Source organism: Manacus vitellinus, unplaced genomic scaffold (assembly GCF_001715985.3).
Source record: "Manacus vitellinus isolate BGI_N305 unplaced genomic scaffold, ASM171598v3 scaffold_48_pilon, whole genome shotgun sequence".
Lineage (NCBI taxonomy): Eukaryota > Metazoa > Chordata > Aves > Passeriformes > Pipridae > Manacus > Manacus vitellinus.
Window position 1 is genome coordinate 2,235,246 of NW_021940593.1, and position 6,999 is coordinate 2,242,244.

The following is a 6,999-nucleotide window of genomic DNA, read 5'->3' on the forward strand; positions in this document are numbered from 1 at the left end:
CTGAGGGGCACACAGAGGTTTTGTGCTTAATGGCCCCCACAGATGTTTCTGACCGCATTTAACCCTTGCAGCCAGGAGTTGTGCAGCTGCAGCCATGAAGAATCGCTGCCTTTTGTTTTCATTTAAACCAGAGCTATGACGCTTTGCTTCATTTTCCTGGGGCCTCAGATGTGATCTTGCCTGGACTTTGTGCAGCTCTGTCTGGAGCTGGCCCTGGCAAGGGGAATCACATCTCTGTCTTCAGCCTAAAAGCTGTGAGCAGAATGTGGGTTGCTCGCCCAGGGTCAGCTCATTATTTCAGAGAGAAACTGTAGGGAAATTATTTCCTCCTCCCTTCCCACCCTGTGTTTGCGAGTGGAGCTCACTTTCTCTCTTCCTCAAGGCACTGCATCCCCAGTCTTCAGTATTCAAATTTCAGCGGAAAAAGTTGCCATGAGTATGCCCAGCTATAAAGGCACCTGTCCTGCCCACAGCCCCCTTGCCAGGGCAGGGGCGATGGCAGGAGCTGAAGGGAAACAGAAAAGCGCTCTCTCTGTCACCTCCCAGGTACCAATCCATCATCCCCACACGCTGGGCACCAGGGCCCAAGCCCTCCCGCTCCCTCCCTGGGCAGGCTGTTTCAGGCACTGAGACCTCATGCCTGCAGGACAGGGGGAAGATTAATGGGGCAGGTGCTGGTGCCCAGAGCTGGCTCCTGCCCTGATAAGGTGGGAGCTGAGATAGCGCTGGGTCAATACTCAACGGTGGCCACCTGGAGCTGTGGCTGGAGCACCTGAGGGGCTCCAGGGAGGAGAGGGCACAGGGGGTCCGTCCCTCCACGCAGCCCAGCTGTGTCCTGTGGGAGATGCAGCTGCTGTACTCCACCGCAGCTCCCTGTGCTGTGCTGGTGGAGAGCCCCTGCTCCCGGCCGGACCCCCGGCCTCCCCCAGCCATCTGTTCCCCCTGCCCACTCCCACCCATTGGCTTTCTTCACACAGCCCAGCTCCTGGGGCAAAGCCAAGGTTCCAGCCTCCCCCACCGTTAATAATTCCCGAGGGAGTGCGACGTTCCCATTTATCACCCTTCCTTTAAACCCCAGCTGTTATTTATGTGCCTGCCCCCCTTGCCTTTCCCAGTGCGCTGCTATGCCCTTGCCACAGCCCGTGATGCCCCAACATCCCTGCATTTTGGCAGGAGGGGGGTTTGCATGTGTGTGAGTGCCACCATAATTCCCCCTACCCCCACTTTAGGCACCAGAGCTTGGAGATAAATGGTACTTCTGGCTGCACACATTAAAACCGTGAAAAGGCACCTGTTGCTGGAAAAACTGCAATCCAGAGTTATCCAAAACCTTTTATGGTTTGAAAAAGCTGCTCTGGTAATGAACTCTGATGTGGTTCATTCCTTACCTGCTCCTGGAACTTGGTTTTCTTGAACATTTGGTGTTGGGTGGGTGCCACGGGAGGAGTCTGCCAAATTTTATTACTATTTCCTTTGAGGGGCAGCGTGCTCCTGGCTGCAGGTTACTTACCCCTGCTCTCAGACTCTGTATGTGGGAAATGCCCCTGCCCTGCCCTGCTCAGCTCACATTGGGGCACTTCAGCTTTATTTCAGTGACCTGGGAGACTTATGGATGGGACCAAGGGGGTGCAAATAGCAACTCTATAACTACATTTTTTGGGTGCACTCGGCATCCTGCAGTATGGCCTCTGCAATACCAGAAGAGGAATCTTTTGGACGGTTTTCTTGTTTTCCCATGGTCTGTCCCTGCTCTCCTGTGGGATGCTGTGCTGTCCTGGCTGCCCCGCGCCGGGCTGCGCGGCCGATTAGGGACCCCCTTTGTTACCTAATTGGATTTTTCTCCCCTTGTTAGCCTGCAATGAAAATGTCACGGGTTGCAGGGAGGTGCCCATTCATCTCCAATTAAACTCGGTCGCCTCTCGGCCGAGCCGCGCCGCTATTCACCCCACAGCAGGCAGCTGCCGCTCACTGGGGGATGCAATGGGGGGTCCTGCGCCCGCAGCCGCCCCGTGCTGCCGGGGGAAGGGAAAGATGCCCGTACTTGGCCAGACACGTGAAAGTCTGGGGTCTGGGCAGCCCCGGGTCCTCTCCCCAGATGGTCCCCGTGGCTCGCTGGGGGATTTGCGGGCCGTGCATGGCGGCGCGTTACCAGGAGGTGGTGCTGGGATCCTGCGCCCTTGGCCTTGGCCGGACACGGGCCAGAACGCCGGGCTTTGGGCGTGCTGCCTTTTCCAGGGAGCCATCGGCTGTAGGGGGCTGCAAGGGGAGAGGGGAGGCGATGCTGGGTCACAGGTGGAGAGAAGGGAGCCCTCCACAACGTTCCGCTGGAATAGCATGGTTCAGACCGGGAAGGACCCTTCCCCGGGAGCAACATGCCAGAGAAGGACATACCACAATTTCTGTCTAGACAGCGGTATTCTGGGGAGGTTTTCGGTCCCGTGCTGCTCTGAGATTGCCTAAGCTTGCTCATGACCCCCTAAACCCCATTGGGGTCCGGGGGAGGGACCGCAGGCAAACGATGCTGCAGCCAGCAAGCGTTAGAAACGGTTTCTTAGCTGAGCACTGAGAAGTTTTTTGCACTCCGGGCTCTGGCAGGGTGTTTCATAAATGGCAATTAAAGAGCTGTCAGCCCCTAAATGCAGCCGCAGAGGGATATCCCGTCTGGAAAAGCGGATCTCGGGTCACGTTTTCTTGGCCACAAGGTGCCGGGAGCGAGAAAGAGCCGTAGAGGTGATGGGAAACGGGCTCTGCCGTGGGGTGGGCTCAAGCCGAGCCCTCGGGGCCGGCCAGGAGTGAGCTCAGCTACATAGGTGCTACATAGTTGACTCCTGTATGTGATGTTACCTAAGAAAGAGCAGGGGTTTTTTTGAATGCACCATATGACTGGAGAAGGTGAAATTATTTGCAGCAAACAATGGTGTTGATAACTTTTTTCCGTTCCTCGCTTTCCTGTGAGTAAACATCTATTCTTACTTTTATAAAAGCCTCCAGCAGCCAGGATTGTTTCTGCCCTGACTGGATGCCTCCCAGCCGGGGAAAGAGCTTTCCTGTTGCCTGCCCAAATTCCTCCTCAGTGATCTGCTAAAGCCCAGGGCGCCTTTGCCTTTCCCTGAACTACACTTGCACCCGAAAACCTCCCTGACCTAAACTTAGCAAAAAGCAGATGAAAGAGCTCTGGGGCTCCCCAGGGAGAATTAATGATCTGCAAACAGATGGATACTCACAAAATGGTTTTTTTCCCTTGCTCTCCTCCCCTGTCTGCTGCTGACATATATATTTGGAGAGATGCTTGGAAAAATGTGCCCCTGGGTGTAGGATCCCCAAGAGAGCTTTGGGAGTTTGCAGGGGTTCATTAGCTCTGCAAGCAGGCGATGGACGGGGGGGAGGAGGAGAAGGGGTCCATGGGAGCATTGGGAAGGGAAGACTACTCAAATTTGAGTAAGGAAAGCCTTACTCAAATGGCTTTTGCCAGTGCTGCCTTGGAACTGGGATCCTCAAAATCCACCCTGTGGGAAAGAAAAGCCAAGCAATGCAGGTGAGCTCCCTGCTGCCTTGGCTCACCGCATGATTCTGTCACTGGCCGAGCTGCGAAACCAGGCCTCCTGCTCTGAGATATTTTTATTGCCTGGGAACCAGGGTGAGGAAAGGTGTGGCTTGTTTTTATTTCCCCCCCCTTCCCTATCTTTATTTGGCCAAATCCAGGAAAATGCAGGGGATGTCTTACATTTCAGAACAGCACAACGGGCTCTGCTCTGCAGACGGCTCTCTACCATTCACAGGGCCACGGAGATGCTGCTAATCCTCACCTTTCCCTCAAATTGTCATTTTTCACACCCCTTGTGTGAGAAATGCATGCATCAGGTTCCCTGGACCAGAAGGTGGGGGAACCCTGGGGAGCCCTGGCGGAGGCTGCACTTCCCAACTCCCGCAGGAAGGAGCCGCCCAAACGCAGGCTGGTGCGTCACGGCCAGCGGTTTCTTGGCACACGCTGGGGAACCCCGAATCTGCTACAGGACAATACATCAAGAGGGTGAAGGGAAACAATAATATCTCAGGAAGCAGCCCAGGATACTGCAGGGAAGAAGCCTGATTTAGACCATTTCCTGGCCTGAAGGTCCATGCCATGGCATGGCTATCGCTGTCCTGTCAGGACCCATCACTGGAGGGACTGAATGAGACAGTTTGCAGCTCCCTTCATGCTCCCTTAAGCTACTTATTTAGCTTTACTTTAAGCCAGTTATTTATTACTTCAGCAAGTTGCTCAGTTTTTGCATTTGCACTATTCCCAAGCAGGCAGCCTGGGTGTGTGGGGAAACCTGGGAGAGGTGTCTGAGGGGGGAAGAATACACATTGCTTCTAGCACAGGCAAAATATGCCTCCCATGGCCTGAGCTTGTCCTGTGACGTTTTCCACCTCTCTTTCCACCCGTCCTGGCTTTGACGTGGGTTTTGCCATGGGAGGGCAGCGTGTTTGTCCCCTCTGCTGCCAGCTCTGCTCGCTGCTCTTTGCCAGCTCCTCTCTTGCTGTTGCACCCAAACCACTGGCTCAGGTAGGGCCACGGCAGTGACCCGGCCTTGCTGCAGAGGGAGGGATTTGCAGAAAGCAAATTAAAAATCCGAGCAGCTGGGAGGGGAAGGGGTTGCTGTACTTTTCACCTTGGAGAGGTCAGCCCTGTAAAACACAGACGAGGGAACCCTGTGGCTTCTTGATTACTCTTGGTGTAACCCCTCCCAGGATAATCTCACCAGTGGAAACAGAGTTTGGCTAGGCTGGAGGTGGGGTTGGGAAGCAGTGTTTTTGCCATAGGGCATTTTGGAGTAAAGCCTTGCTTTCACCCTCAGAGCCCCGTGCTCCTCCAGGACACCTATAGGACACCTTGGAGGGGCATCAACCAGGCAGGGACTGTCTCAGTATTTTCATATTTCTAGAAGCCAGATTGTTTTCCCAATTCTTTTTATGTCTTTATACACACATAAAAAGATTTTTTAAAAATTTAGGCTAAAAAAAGTCTTGGCCATGGGGCTCAGCTCTCTCTGGGGCCAAACCACATGGCCTCCGTCAGAACAACCTGAGATGGGTTCCTACCATGGCAGAGCTCCCAGGCCAGCTGAGCAGGGTTAAAGCCTTCCTGGTTTGGAAAAAAAGAAATCAGTAAGATGGATGTATTTCAGCCATTTATGCACAGTAATGCGCTTTTGCTCTAGTATTTGTATTAAAATAGAAGTTAAGAAGCCCTTTCTCAACACTTATTATTCTTTATATGGCTTTCGTGGTTTTATTAACTCCAGTCAGCATTCATAAGTAGTTTTTTCCTTATTTTTCAGCAGAAAAATTTTTTCACCTGGACTAAATGGCTCTGCTCCTTGCTCTGTGGGAGCCTGGGGACTTGTAAAGGCTCTGACGAACCAGCGAGCTGGGTTTTGGGGGCAAGAAGCCAAGGGCTCCCTGCTGCATTTCTGCCTTGGGTCTGTGCAGAGGGGCTTCTCTGTGTCCCCAAAAGGCTGAGAAATGCTTATTGGCCAGACAGAGCTTTTCCTGCCACAGTGAGATGGCATGGAAGCTCCTTTGCTGTGGCAGGGATGCACCCAGAGAGGCCTTGTGCATTCCAGTAATTCCCCCCAATTACTTTAATTTCCATCCCCTCCCCTTTTCCGTAACTCTGCTCTGCTGCGTGCGATGATGAAAGGTATTTTAATTCCCAAAGAAAAAACAGACCATGGAAATCAAAGTCTCTTTTTAGAGCTTCTCGGAATCAGAGAGGCTGGGGGCTAATAAAATCCCGAGTTACGAAGTGCGGCGGGGGCTGAAACCCTCCCGCTTGTCCCACAGCGAGGGAGGAACAGGGTCCCATTCATGGAGGAGCCATCTCCTTTGGGAAAGCCGAGAGGGGAGCCTGGTGATGTACATGGCATGGTGGGAAGGCAAGGAACAGGCTGGGCTTTGTCGGAGTTGCGGCAGCCCGGGCTGGGCGGAGAGGTGGCTTTGGTGACGCCGGGATGTGCCGGGCCTGGCTGGGACCGACGGCCCCGCAGAGGTGCCGGGGCTTCCTGCGGCAGGAAGTGCAGCCAGAGCAGCTGCTTTCCCTGCGCTTCAGGACTCAGTACCTGAGTTAAGCTTTATTGGCCTGGCAGGGCAAATAAAGAGGCTTTTTGCCCTGAGTCCCTACCCTGGAGTTACTGCTACAGCTCAGCCTGCCAGCGAATCCTCGGATGAGTTTGGCCAAGGCTTTGGGGATGGGCAAAGTCTGTGGGCACTAATCCTGCACTGGATCCAACTGCCCAGAGGGGCTGGGTGCAGGATTAACCAAGGCACAGTGAAACACAATGCAAGGGGTATGTGCAGCACAGCGAAGGCAACTCTCTGAGGCCCCCAGGGATGAGCCCCAGCAGGGACAAGACCCCTGGGATAGTAATTAGTTGTGTCAGGTCTTGAGGGCACTAATTGGCATTAATGACCTTGGCAGCCTCACCTGGAGCCTGTCCACACCCATGGGCTGGCTCTATTTAAGCCCAGCCTGGGAGTGTTATTCCTTCCCGCAGCTTGGTGTGGAAGGGTGCAAGTTTGGGGAGAGTGTTGAGCTCCTGCTCCATAGAGATGGGTCACCTGCTATGCTGAAGGGCTGTTTCACAACTTCCTCTGCCTCCTACATCCCAGCTGTTTTGGAGATTAAAGCCCCTTCCTGAGTTGTTGGCATCCACCTGATGGAGAAGCAGCTTTTTGGTAGGAAGAGGCTGGGTGGGGAAAAGTCATCATGGTGTGGGACGGAGAGGGTTTCATCCAGCAAATGTGTTTTTGGGAATGGTGAGCTGTGCCCGATGTGAGGCCAGCGGTGTGGGGGTGTGAGCAGGTGGGACTGGCTGGATCTTTCTTTTCCAACTCCCAGCTGTGCCTGTGCACACAAACCTCTGTGGTGAGGACACAAGGTCCAGGCTTGAAGCAGAGTGGCCTCACCTCTGCTGGCCCTGCTCTGCGAGGACATAGGGCAGGGAGGATGGGAAA